This window comes from Pan troglodytes, chromosome 3 (genome assembly GCF_028858775.2).
Source record: "Pan troglodytes isolate AG18354 chromosome 3, NHGRI_mPanTro3-v2.0_pri, whole genome shotgun sequence".
In the NCBI taxonomy this organism is placed as follows: Eukaryota; Metazoa; Chordata; class Mammalia; order Primates; family Hominidae; genus Pan; species Pan troglodytes.
In genome coordinates this window covers 100,097,270-100,111,908 of record NC_072401.2, presented here as the reverse complement: position 1 = coordinate 100,111,908, position 14,639 = coordinate 100,097,270, and the positions used below count along the sequence as shown (strand labels likewise).

General features: G+C 38.8%; 1 pseudogene; it reads left to right on the top strand.

Moving 5' to 3' along the window:
- The window catches only part of LOC107974348 (mitochondrial import receptor subunit TOM7 homolog), a 46,152-nt pseudogene extending 32,055 nt beyond the window's left edge, over positions 1-14,097 (top strand).
- Positions 14,098-14,639: the final 542 nt, after the last annotated feature.

Here is a 14,639-nt window from a genome sequence, read left to right as displayed (position 1 = left end):
ATGGCCTTGAATTCTTGGACTTACGAGATCCCCCTGCCTCAGCCTCCAGTGTAGGTAGGGCTACAGGCACATGCCACCATGGCGGGCTATTTTTTTTTTTAATTTTTTTTACAGAAGGGGTCTCACTATGTTGCCCAGGCTGGTCTCAAACTCCTGACCTCAAGCAATCCTCTCACCTTGGCTTATCAAAGTACTGGGATTACAGACATGCCACCACCTGCTTCATTATCTTTTATGTCTAAAACCACAGGGAAAATAAGAGAAAACAAACAAAACATCATGATACTTTCAAGAGTGAGATTTATATCTGAGCATGTGTCAAACATCAATTACCACCCAAGTCATTTGTAAATCTCTGCTTCCAGTGGAACCCAACTTAAGAAACATACCTGTATTGGTTTAATAGGGCTAACATAACAAAGTACCACAAACTGGGTGGCTTAACCAAAAAGTGTATTGTCTCTGTCTGGAGGGCAGAAGTCGGAGATCAAGGAGTTGGCAGGGCTGGTTCCTTCTGAGGACGTGAGGGAGAATCTGTTCAGTGCCTCTCTCCTAGCTTCTGGTGGTTGCTGGCAATCGGTGTTGCCTAGCTTATAGTTGCATGACCCCGATCTCTGCCTTCTCTTCACATGGCATTCACAGGGAGAACAGTCAATTGGAGTCGGGACCACTTTAATGATTTCATCTTGTCTACATCTGCACAAGCCCTGTTTCCAAATAAGGTCACATTTCTGAGGTACTAGGGCTTAAGACTTCAACATATCTTTTTTGGGGGGACACAATTCAACCCATAACAATGCCTTCATTTTTTTTTGTACTTTCCTTCTATAAAAGCAAGTAATGATAGTACTCACTATTGATGAGAATACAATATGCAGTAAAGTGGTCATTCCCATTGCTATTGGAAATGTCAATTAAAACATTAGAAACAATTTAAGTTCATTTTAAGATGTAAATTCCAGAAAGTCAGGGACCTTGTCTGTTTTCCTCACCACTGTTATCTCAGCTGCAAAAACACAGCTTAGCACACAACACACACTCAATGAATACTTGTTTTGAATTGATGTATTATCTTGAAATGCCTATACTAAATGGTTATGGTTTGGCATCGTTAGAATAACTAGACAGAAGAAAGTGATGTTAAATACCATACTCTTTACTAAATAGATGGGACGTTTCCTCTCAGCCTAAGTATCTATTCAAAAGAATAATTTAGGTCTTTATAGAAATAATAGAATGTGTTTGCTGGAATTCATACAATGGTATAAAACCTATAGTTAATATTTAACTCTATAGAAAATATATGTATATTGTATATTCAGTAAACTACAAATAGTTAAGTTTCCATTTCTGTCCCCAGTAAGGAATTGGTAAAAATGATTACCTTAGGTAAATATCTTTCACCTCTAAAAGTTCATTAAAAATTTCAAATCTCTTAGAAACCCCCAAATGAATTATCTGATCCCCTGATTAGGTTAGGTTCTCCTGTCACTCACTCTCACAGATTTCAAAACTTCTTTGTTGTTAGTACTTATCAATTTGAACTTAAATAATTTTTTTTTATTGTTTTAAGGCCTAGCTTTGCTGCTATTATACAATCCATGAAAGCACACTTTTCTTGTCTTTTTCACTAAGGTAATTTAACCTCCAATATTTGCTTAGTGTCTAGCATATATTTGCTGCTCAATAAATATTTGCTATGTCAACACATAAATTACTGAAAGAATGAATGAGTGAATAAATGAATGCATGCTTGGAGTGTGAAGTCTGAGCCTGATTCCCCTGCTTTGGACTTTACCTAAGTTCTGCTGATGATCTTCCTCAAGAGCCTTGTCCTAAGGCAGTATTTTCAGGAATGTCATTTTCTTTCATTTTTCACCCTAATTTCTCTGCAGAAATTCTGTCTTTGAGTTTGCTCAAAATAATAGCCTATATCGATTTTATTGCAAAGGAGACATTGTTTTCCTTCAATAAACTCTGCAAGAATGCCTATTGCTGCTTGTTTGTTATCAGAGGAAGCTTCCCTTTCTATTTGCATGATCCTGTAGTTTTCCAGCCCTTTAATCTGGTTCTCCATGTTCCCTGGTCAGCGGCCTGTAGGTTGTGCCCACATTGTGTGGATGGAAGCTAAATTCTTCTTCTTTTGGTGGGCGAAGTAACTTACTGATTGGGGTCAGGGCTACAAAGAGATCCCCACTGGGCAAAAGAATGCATGCAGTGAAGCTTCCTTTGTAACGTTATTAGAAATTATTTTCTGGCTCCAACAGGAAAGGCTGTTTTCTAATTTAACCATTTCAGGTCCACTGTATCTGCAAAACTTTCATTTCCATTTGTAGGTAATTATAAATAATGGGATATATATTTTTATTTATTTTTATGAAAAGCTTTATATTTCTTTAAGATAGTCTACAAGTGGAGATGCCAAGTCACCCACTGAATACAGACTTTTCTTTTTGAGGGATCTTGATACAAATTCAAATCGCTTGTCTAAATTTATATCATCAGTACAAAAGAGAGTCCCCTTAACTGAACCTTTCCCAAGGATGTATATTATTATTTTTAAAAACAAATCTTTAGGGCTGGGTGCAGTGGCTCACACTGGTAATCTAGCATTTTGGGATGCCGAGGTGGGAGGACTTGTTGAGGTCAGGAGTTCAAGACCAGCCTGGGCAACATAGCAGACCCCATTTCTACAAAAAAAAACATTGTTTTAAATTATCAGGGAGTGGTGGCATGTGCCTGTAGACCCAGCTACTCAGGAGGCTGAGGTGGGAAGATCTCTTGAACCAAGGAATTCAAGAATGCAGTGAGCTATGATTGTGCCACTGCACTCTAGCCTAAGCAACAGAGTGAGACCCTGTGTCAAAAACAAAACCAAAACAACAAAAAAACTAACCTTTAGTAATAGTATTAGTGAAAAATGAGCACGGTTTTTTTGTGTTGTTTCTTTGGTTACTACCAAGGATCAACATGCTTGCATATATGTGTTGACTAGATGAATTTTCTCTTTTGGGTAATGATCTCTTTCATAAATATTATATTGGCCAGCTATCAACAGGGACCCTACCGGTTTTCATATCTGTTTGCCTGAGGTCTTTATGTAGAAACTATATTAACTTCGACATTTTATGGAAAACATTTTTCCATTTTAATATTTGCCTAATAGTTGTTTTGTGTATAGAATTTCTCATTTTTATAGATCTGCTGGTCTTTATAGTTTTTTCTGTTATTTCTAGTATAGGAAAACTTCCCCCTTGTAGAAGTTTTATAAATAAATATCCATGTTTTCTTCAAATGTTTCTACTGTTAAATTTTTAAATATTTAAATGTTTAACCAATCTAGAATTCACTTTGGTGTGTGAAATGAAGTGAGAAATCAAAGTTTTTATACTTCTAGGCTTCATCTCATCACCATTTATTGAATAATTTGTTCCTGCTCAAGGGTTTAATAAGCTTCCTATGGCATAATAGATTGTAAAATAGAGTCAATTTATGAATCTCAAAAACAAAATGTCCTAGACAAATTTTTCTTCAAGCATGTGCTACATTTTATTAATTTGCTACAAGGGCTCCAGGAAAGTGACAGAAACATGTGTGCCCCATATAAAAGTGGAGGGGTTATACAGTGAGAGACAGAAGGCTTACATAAGCAAGCAGTTTTTTAAAAAAAATTAGAAAGATTCCATTTTTATTTTACAAAGTCAAGAAAATATCATGTTCGTATCAGTTGTGAAAAAGGAACAATGTGACAGAATGATCCATTATCCTAGGTGTGAATTATACTTTTCAGGTATGTTTTAGAATCCTTTTGTCAGTTAACAAAAATAAACCACAAATGCTTTGATAGGGATTATATTAAACCACTTTCTTGGCCTCTAAGACTCTCTGCTCTCCAGGTTCTCTCCTATTTTATTAGCTGCCTTCTTTCAGTCTTCTCTGCTGGATCTTCTTTCTTGTCCCAAATTCTTCATGTTGGTGAGCCCCAGGATTCTCTCTGCATTCTCTCCATGGATGACCTCATCCAATCCTCTGGCTGTACATTCCATCTATCTGTTGATGGCAAAACATGTTTCTATGAGTTTCATGATCTTTTAGCAACTGCCTACTCAACGTCACCACTTCCACTTGGAGTCTAACAGACATTTCAAACTTAACATGTCTTAAGACTCCTGGTTTCAATCTCCAGCTCCTGCTCCTTTCCCAGTCTTCCCCAGTGAAGTAATTAGCACCGTGATCTAACCAGTAACTTCAGGACAAAAATCAAGGGACCAACCTGGATTCCTCCCTTGGTCCCACCCTTCATACCCAACCCATCAGCAAATCTTTTATGTCTGTCTCCAAAATCTATCTGAAATCTACTTCTGGTTCTTTCCACCCCTACTATACAAGTACAAGCCCATCTTTTCCAGACTGAATTACTGAAATAACCTCCTAACTGTTCTTACTGCTCTATTTTCCCCCCACATGTACCCTGTCTATTCTCAGCATCAAGACCAGACAGCTCTTTAAAAAAAACCTTATTAGATCACATCCTCACCTGGTCAAAACAGCTACCACAAGACTTACACCCCAAAGTCCTGTTCTACAAGGGCCTGTACAATCTGCCCTCACATTACCTCCATCTTCATCTCCCACAGGTCTCCACTTTACGCACTCTGCTTTAGCAACACTGCATTTCTTTTCTTTAGCAACACTGCATTTCTTTTCTTTCTTTCTTTTTTTTTTTTTTTTTTTTTTTTTTGAGATAGAGTTTTGCTCTTGCTGCCCAGGCTGGAGTGCAGTGGTGTGATCTCGGCTCACTGCAACCTCTGCCTCCCAGGTTCAAGCGAGTCTCCTACCTCAGCCTCCGAGTAGCTGGGATTACAGACATGCACCACCATACCCGGCTAATTTTTTTGTATTTTTAGTAGAGACGGGGTTTTTCCATGTTGGTCAGGCTGGTCTTGAACTCCTGACCTCAGGTGATCCTCCTGCCTCGGCCTCCCAAAGTGCTGGGATTACAGGCATGAGCCACCGCGCCCAGTGCAACACTACATTTCTTGCAGTTTCTGGACTATATCAGGCTGGTAGCATGTTGGGGCCTTTGCATTTGCTATTCCCTCTGCAAGAAATACTGCTCTCCCAGATAGCCACATGGCTCTCTCCTACACTTTATTCAAGTATCTGTTCCAGTGTTACTCCCTCAAAGACCTTCCCTGACCACATCCCCCTTCTTTCATTCTCTATCCCTTAACCCTATTTTATTTTTATTCAATGCACATATCGTTACCTGACACTATATTATATTAAGGCTTTATTTGTTTGTTGTGCCAACTCCGCAAGAATTGAAACACCAGGAGGGCAGAGCCTTTGTGTTGTTCATGACTGTATCCCTAGTACCTAGCATTTTGCTTGGTATACAGTGGGTGCTCAATAAATACTTGTTGAATGTCTTGGTTAAACCTACATTATTTGGAAAATATTTAAATATTTATATCAACATCTTTCTGCCCAGGAACATAGTGTATTTTTCCATTTTCTCAAACTTTAATAAATATATCTTAATAAAATTTTGTTCTTTTCTTTGACTATTTGAAAGACATTATGCATTAAAGCTACTTCTAGATGTTTTATATATTTTTTCTTCTTACTACTATATGAGCTTTTTTTTAAAAACCATCTCAAATCAGTTTTAGAAAAGGTAAACTATATATATATACATACATATACATACATTTAAAAGTTTCTAGCTGATTATTACAATTATATTGGAATGCTTTTGATTTCTGCCTATCTTACTTTCAGCCCCTTGTGTTTAAACAATTTTCAAGTTATTTATTTGGACTTATAGTTGTACAATAACTGTCACAAAATAAGTATCATTTTATCTCTTCTTTGTTAATAGTATAGCTTTTGTATCATGTGTTATTGCATCGATCACAGCTTTCAGAACTATATTAAACAATATTCCTTTTTTGTGCATATCTTAATGGGAATATAACTAATGTTTTGCTATTAAATATAATGATGGCTATTGGTTTTAATCGAATACTTTTTCTTATATTTAGTAAATATTTTTTCTACTTCTCCTCTTAAAATAATATTATCAGGGATTGCTGTTGATTCTTACCAAATATGTTTTAAGCATGTATAGAAGCAAGTCTAGTCTTTCGTATTTGACGTAATGATTGGATGTATTATGTTAATGGCTTTCCTATTATTTGATAACTTCTACCTCTCTGAAATAAGCTAGCTGACTGTGGTGAATTATTTCTTTATTTACTACATTTGCAACTTGATAATATTTATTTTGGAAGGTTTTCAGCTTTTTTTTTTTTTGAGATGAGGTCTCACTGTCAGCCAGGCTGGAGCGCAGGGGTGCAATCTTGGCTCACTGCCTTGACCTCCCCAGGCTCAGATGATCTTCCCACCTTAGCCTCTTGAGTAGCCAGGACTACGGGTGCATGCCACCACCCCCAGTTAATTTTTGTATTTTTTGTAGAGATGAAGTTTCACCATGTTGCCCAGGGTGCTCTGGAACTCCTGGGCTCAAGCGATCTGCCTGCTTTGGCCTCCCAAAGTGCTGGGATTACAGGTGTGAGCCACCACACCCAGCCAGTTGTGGATATTTTATGTCTCTCAGTAAGTGCTGAATATTTTAATTTAGAGTTTTCTTGCTGCTCTTTCTTCCTGTTCTTGTCTACCTGTCATTTCATTATTACCACCAATCCTTATTATTACTGGCAAACAGACAGATAATAGGGAGGAAGCTATTACTTCTCTGCTTCAGAGTATTGTCTCAAAAATAAAAATAGCCCTGTAATCTTCTTAACAGATAAGAAGGACCAGGTGGTGAATATCTACAGAAAATGGTTCCATCAAGCTGGATTAGTGGGGTGTCACCTTCCAATATAGACAAAAGCCTGTCAAGCCTCTGTTTGACATTTATTAATGGGACTACCATTTGTTGAAAGCCTTTGTGTGTGTGTCAGGCACTTTACATGCATTATCTCAGACTTCATCTTAATTCTAGGAATTGGATATTAATATTCCCATTTTACAGATGGAGAAACTAACGCAGGAAAGGGCTAAATAATTTGAACAGTTCAAATAATTTAACAGTTCAAATGGCTGATTGTTGGTAGAGCTGGAATTTAAACACAGGGATCACTGGCTCCAAAGCCCACTCTCTTTCCATACAGCAACAAGGCTCACAGGGCAGTGCTCTGAAGAAGCAAGACCTCAGCAAACGAGGAGACAGAAGATAAGCATGCTGCAAGACAGGATGTTATGACTGCTGCGGAAGAGTCAAGCACAATGTTATTGCCATTCAGATTCATTTGGAAAGAGCTGGAGAGCCATTGGGAAGGAGGTGGCTTACAAAGGAGAGGAGGGTATTTTAGGTGGAGAGAGGAGTAAGGGCAAAGGCATAGGATCTGAAAAGCCTAGGACATGTTTACAGAAGAAAGGGTAATGCTCTTTAGATGGTGGATTGTGTTCATGCTGCTATGTAATCAAAGATAAGCCTGGAAACTTAGATTGGGTTCCTATTGTGAAATCTAAGAGATAGATGAAGGGGTTTGTTTTTAAAAGATAGTCAGCGGGGAGCCATTGCAGTTTTGAATAAGGAGCTAACAAGTCAGATTGGGGTGGATCATAGTGGGTAAAGATGGGAGAATGACACTCTGATCACGTGACTGTAAACAATTTATCAAGTAATAAAGGGAGTCTGGTTTGAAGAGTGGCGGGAGGAATGGAAAGCAAGGACCTGGTTTAGGATCAGATACAAGGGTAGGTTTACTATGTTTGTGCAGATGGGATTCTGGGGCACGGGGAATGGCAGTCGTGGATGCCTTCAAGTCACTGGGAGCCTGAGTCACCGGAAGAAGGGTTGGGCCACTACAGATAAGAGGATCTTGGAAGGCAAGACTGGTTGTTGGAAAAAAAGTTGATGAGACACCCAGATAGAATGTGGTTGTTTATAGAGGATTAGATTTGGAGTCATCTACCTAAAAATGATAACTTACATTGTAGGGTGTCATCAATGATCAATGTCTTTTTTTTTTTTTTTTTTTTTGAGATGGAGTCTCGCCCAGGCTGGAGTGCAGTGGCGCGATCTCGGCTCACTGCAAGCTCCACCTCCCGGGTTCACGCCATTCTCCTGCCTCAGCCTCCCGAGTAGCTGGGACTACAGGCGCCCACCACTACGCCCGGCTAATTTTATATATATATATTTTTTTTTTAGTAGAGACGGGGTTTCACCGTGTTAGCCAGGATGGTCTTGATCTCCTGACTTTGTGATCCTCCCGCCTCAGCCTCCCAAAGTGCTGGGATTACAGGCGTGAGCCACTGCGCCCGACCATCAATGTCTTTTAAGAGAGCAGTTTTATTAAAGGTCGAAGGGCTGACGCCAGGCAGAAATTCTCAATCCTAGTTACACGTCAAAACCACCTCTGGATCTTAAAAACCACATCTGTTGAGTCAGAATCCCCAGAGTGGCAGATCAGACCCTTCTATCATTTAATACCACCACAGGGGATCTGCTGGGCAGCCAGAGTTGAGCACCACTGGAGAAAGGGTAGAAATTTTGCTGTGAGAAAGCAAGAGTGAGACAGCCTCTTACCTAGCCAGGAAGAGAGATGTACCATCTGGGTTTTTCTTTAAGTTTCCTCTTTCACATCTTTCAAGCACCTCTTCGTTTTGCAGATTCTATTGATATCTAGTTAATACTTTTTACTGACAGCCTTCTGGTCGCTTTAGCAGGCATTCATCTCCTCTTATCATAGACTGTTAAAAAAAATCAGAGGGTGGTAGAGCTAGAAGGAAACAGATGTTTTAACTTTCTTTAGCATCGGATACCTTTCAGAAAATGAAATCTTACATGAAATCCTGATGTGTAAACAGACCAAAGCAGAATCATTCTGAGAGAACCACAGCCCAGAGCCCACTTACTTCCCCACTTGCCCCAAGCAAGGACTTTAGAGAGTCCTTCCAGATCTCAGGATCTCTATCTCACAGGTTCAGTGCCACCTTCTCTCTTTCAGATAAGGAAATTAAGATTTTTGAGTAGTGAAATAATCGATCTTAGATGGCATATTTCGGTTAAATCTCCTAAATCCTTATGCAGTTTTCCTTCCTTCACAGGATGTTGTCTCCCCTTCTGCCAGTCTGACATCTCCCTAAAATTCACTCTCCATTCCGACAGAGAAAGGTACACAGGGAATCAAATTACCCACAGCAGCCTTGGTACAAGGTTAAGTGAGAGAAGAGGCTGCAACTCCTGACTGCCCTGAATTATGTGGTTTATCTACAGGGATCTCATTTATTTCTGCTGCTCCAGTTTCAGCTCTTTCTGGTAATTCTGAGTGGCCTGTAAAATCATTATCTGGCCAACGGAGGGAGATAAAAAGCCTTGTTAGTTTTAAAGGGAAAGTTTCAGTGATTGAAGTTTTATCAGCAGGATGAGCACGGAAGAACTTTTTTCCTTATACTGATCTGAGGAAAAAGTAATGAGACCTAAGGCATTATAATTGAAAATGAGAATTGTTAAGTATCTTTTTTGCATATTTTATGTGACTGTGAAGGGAGGCTACTATGAGGCATATTTGGCCCTAATATACTTTTGGCATCTGGTGTACTCCCTAGTTGTCCCAAAGCTTTGTCCTGGCTGCATCTCACTCTTTGGGAAAGTTTGTCACAATAGAAGGAACCACAACTTCTAAAGAGAATAAGATAAATTTCTGACATGAGGATACTTAACTTTAAATTCCTATATCTAAGAAAAAAATTATTCAGACACTTGAAGGATTCTTACTAAATAATTGCATTTAGAAGATTTAACCTCTTTTCTCATACATGCTATTTTCTTGTACAATGTGCCTTTGCTGAGGTTGCATTCATTGTTAATATTTCGCTGTATAATCACAGGTCTAGATGGGATGATAAAAAGCTAGTCCATTGCCTTGTTACTATGCAGGCACATATTTCAATCACAGAGACTGTGTTCATCTTTTTTTAAGGAGACATGGAGCAAGGTTTTCCTTGTATTAATGCCAGGTGATTTTGCAGGCTACTATTTAGCTCACAACTTCTTGTTCAAGTCTAAAGAAGAGAGTAGTTGTTATCTCCAAATTATCTTCCAGCACCCTGCAACAATACTCATTTCTTTCATTTCTGGCATCATTGCAAATTTTCTTCATCCATATTGTAGGGGAGGTCCTGATATTTGTGTCTGTGAGGGGACTATGCTCTAACTACATCCCTCTGTAATTCATGGTGTAAGTCAGCAGCAAAACTGGCAGGATAGAAATCTTTTCCCAGAGTGGCAATCAATAAAACTCATGAGTATCCCTTCATACAGATGCTTATCTTAGCACCTAGTTGAGTTGAGGAATCCAACTCAGATTCATTTACATAGCAGTACTAAAAACTAAAATTGGAAGTTCAATAAATAAATGAATAACTTTGCTAAGATATTCCTTCTTTAATATCTGAAAATTCATGTTTAACAGAATGCTGCACTTACCTAGCTGTTTACATTTTTTCCCTGCATCTCCCTCCTTCTTCCTTTGATTTGTATCAGCAGCCAAAGCAATTGTGGATTGAAATACATATGCATTGATTTCCAGATTTCAGGCTTTGCTCCTCCTCCCTCTCTCCACTGCCTTTGGCCACTCCTTGTCCTACTCCATCTTCTAGGCTCTCAGTCACTTAGCTCTGTGTATTGAGAAGAGGCTCACCCAGACTGTGCTTAGTGTCCTGGTGGCTGTGGCTAAAGGTATGTAATCATGGTAATGGTAGCATGCCTTGGATTTACATAGACTTCCCAGCATTCTCACTTTAATCATCTCCATGGAGGACAAGGTTTAAATCCACAAACAGCAACTCCCCTCACCAAGAGACTAGGGTGAGCACTTTGAAGAGTGCTTGAACACAGTATTTTCCAATATTCCCAGCTGAAGAGTATTACCTGGGCACTTGTTAAACATTCAGATTCCTGGATCCCAAATAGACCCACTATAAATATGAATGCTTAGAGAAAGGTCCTGGGATCTATGTTTATATCAACAGCCCTGGAGAATTCATATCACAAGACAAGGTTAGAAAACATTCTGCTAGAAAGATGCCTATTGCTCTCATAGGCTCAGTGCCAGCAGCTCTAGAAGGACTCAGTGACCAAAGTGCTGGGCATTTATATGGTGCCAGATTTATAGTGTCAGATGTATACCAATAGCAGGCTGTAAGGGGAGGCTGGGTGCTAGAGATTCTACTCAGGCTACTTTCTTGATCCTAGAGAGGTGCTCCAGGTGGTGGTGAATCCTAAGGGACTGCAGAGCTAAGAGGAAGGGACAGAGTGTCTTTTAATAACAGCCCTTGGGCCCTCTTAATTGGCTTGGCCCAGACCTGGTGTAGTCTGACCCAGGTTTGCAGCTTGGATGTGTTCTTCCTCCCAGGACCATGGCCTGATCCGTTAGTGTAACAGTGTACAGAGTGTTTGTCTGGTTCCCAGAGAGTCTTCCCTGCCCTAAACCAGAGTCTTGGAGAAAAGAAGGTGGGGATGGACCAGCTAGAGTAAAGCGGCAGGTAGGAGGTGAAGTTATGGAAACTGCAACCAGCAAGCTTGCACATTTCTGGGGCTATACAACTCAGCAAGGTGCTAGGATTCAACATAGTACTTTCATCTATAGGAATTAATCATACTGAGGGATAAGAGTTCTTGTTCTATACCTCAAACTTTAGTTTCCCTTAGTGGTAGTAAGTATTTATAGAGCTAAATTCAACATAAAATCTTAGATTTTCGGCCAGGCGCAGTGGCTCATGCCTGTAATTCCAGCACTTTGGGAGGCCTTGGCGGGAGGATCACTTGAGGTCAGGAGTTCTATGAGACCAGCCTGGTGAACATAGTGAAACCCCATCTCTATTTTATTTTTAAAAAAAAAAGTCTTAGATTTTCAATGATCTTGTACTGTTTTTACTTTTAGAGGATAAATGATCATTGAATTAAAACAAAAGTTAGTTTTCAGTTATAAATCATTACTGTGTATTTTATGCCTAATAACTTAATTATGTCACTCTGGAATTGATGAATTTGAAGAAACATGGAAAATTATATTGGTTATGGCTGTGAATCTAGTGATGTGAAGATGTTGGATTTATGTATGTTAATTTGATTCATATGCAAGTCAAAACACGCATATTTTCAATCAGCAAATGGTTTAATATGCTTTCCACACTTATAAAAAATGAAAAGTACTGCGAGCTATTTTTTGCCTTGTCATTCATTCTGTCAACAGTACTTATTATGAATGTGGTGCATTTGGGTACAAGGCAGAGTTACAAAAGCAATAGAAAATATATCCCTTTTGTAACAGAAGATAGAATAAACTTAAACACAATTTTTTCTCACTTTATGCTTTGAGGAGTGTTTCTAAGGAAAATCGTGTGGGTCATTTGAACTTTTATGACTCAAAGATCTAAATATTAAAAATTCAGAGCTGATTTATAACCATGTTGTTGGACCTTCTGTTGTCATTTTTTATTAGTCATTCATTAATTTATTCACTTTTTATAAAATAATATTATTCACCCAGCATGTGTGAAATACTTGCAAGGCAGCATGCTACAAAGAAAACTTGATCCTTGACCTCAAAGGGTTCACTGTTTACTAGAAAAGGTAGCTGAACTATTAAAATGAAAACTCGGGTCATCAGCTTGGAAGGCAGCTGTGCTCTCTCACCGCCACAGCCCAACTCACCTCAGCTGTGTTGAATTCTCATGCGAGGCTTGAGAGGGGCCAGTGCCTCCTATAAGAGGACAGAAGTGAAGGTGGGCTGATTTCTTGCCCAAGACTGTGTGCTGGACAGTCTTCCAGCTTCCTGAGCTGCTTCTCTAAAGCTTCTTTGTACCTCCTTCCAATTAGCCCAGAAACTGGTTCCAAGCCAATCCCATAACCTCCCGACTCTCTCGATAAGATATTAGTAAAATTATTACATAACTTTTTCAAAGTTAATTTATAGGTTAAATCCAAATAGGGTTTCTGCTCTCAACAGCTTTTGTTGGGGTGTTAACGATCCATTAGTGAACAATTAAGTTTATGAGGGAAGCAGCTGCCTGTTTAAAGGGATGCTTGGATAAATTCCTCAGCAAAGTAGATCCTTTTGTATGTAATAATGTCTTAATTTATTTTTATAATTAGATTTTCTTTTAATTTTATTTTAGATTTGAGGGTTCATGATTCCACTTATATGGGGTACCTAGAGCAGTGAGATTCATGAAGCAGCAGTCATGAATCTGACTGCTCCAGGTACCTCATATAAGTGGAATCATACAATATTTGTCCCTTTGTGTCTGGTTTATTTCACTTGACATAGTGTTTTTGAGGTTTATCCATGTTGTAGCAACTATCAGAATCTTGTTCCCTTTTAAGGCTGAATAACATTCCATTGTAGCTATATATCACATTTTGTTTATCCGTTCAAACAAAATGTGAAATATGTTGATGGCCACTTGGGTTCTTTCCACCTTTTGGCTATTGTGCTGCTATGAGCATTGGTATACAAGTATCTGTTTGGATCCCTGCCTTCAATTCTTTGGGGTATAGACCTAGGAGCAGAATTGCTGGATCATATAGTAATTCTATAGTTGATACTGTAAGGAACCACCAAACTGTTTTCCACAGCGGATGCACCATTGTGTTTAAATTTTAAAACTTATTCTCTCAGTCTTGATGTCATTCAAATAAATGATTCAGATATAAGGCATTAAGACTTGGTTAATTTAACTAATTTTTATTCCTACTAACTGCATTTAGTAAATGCTACTAGTACAGAAAAGAAAAATGAAAAAAATAGAAAAGAATTAATTGGAAGAGGTGTTTTTTCACAATCCCATTTTGAATATTTATCATACACATATCACACTTTGTTGGAACTATAGCACTGAAACCATTCTAACCCATGTTCTTACTTCTGTTTGTCTACTTTTTTCCAGGTACAATCTTAGGACAGGAACCATGGAAACAGGTGCATTAACAGGAGATGTGTTTTTTTGTGTAAGATGTGTAAGTTTTTGTTGTTGAATCAATTGATTCTTTATAATAAAACCTAAATGAATATCTGATTAATCTGCTAATATCTATTCCTGTTTCTGGACATTAAATTCAATGTTCCAGTAATTATAGTTCCATCAGAAAGGCATATATCACAGAAGTAAAGCTTTTAGAAGGTAAAAGAAACCAAACGGTGACAGGAGAAATTATTGGATATGATTAGCATGCCCAGTGTTAAATGGGGCAGATTTCATAAGGGGTTGAATTATGCTTAACTCTGCAAAATACTTAGATTTTGGTGACAGATGGAAGGGTGGAGTTTGTGGACTGGGGCATGGCATTCTGAAATTGTTTGGAGGTAGGAATGTAAGGGAACATGCAAGTACTTTTGCCTTACAAGAATGAAACAGGCCAGGCATGGTGGCTCACGCCTGTAATCCCAGCACTTTGGGAGGCCAAGGTGGGTGGATCACCTGAGGTCAGGAGTTCGAGACCAGCCTGGTCAACATGGTGAAACCCCATCTCTACTAAAAATACAAAATTAGCCGGGTACGGTGGCACAGGCCTGTAATCCCAGGACTTGGGAGGCTGAGACAGGAGAATTGCTTGAGCC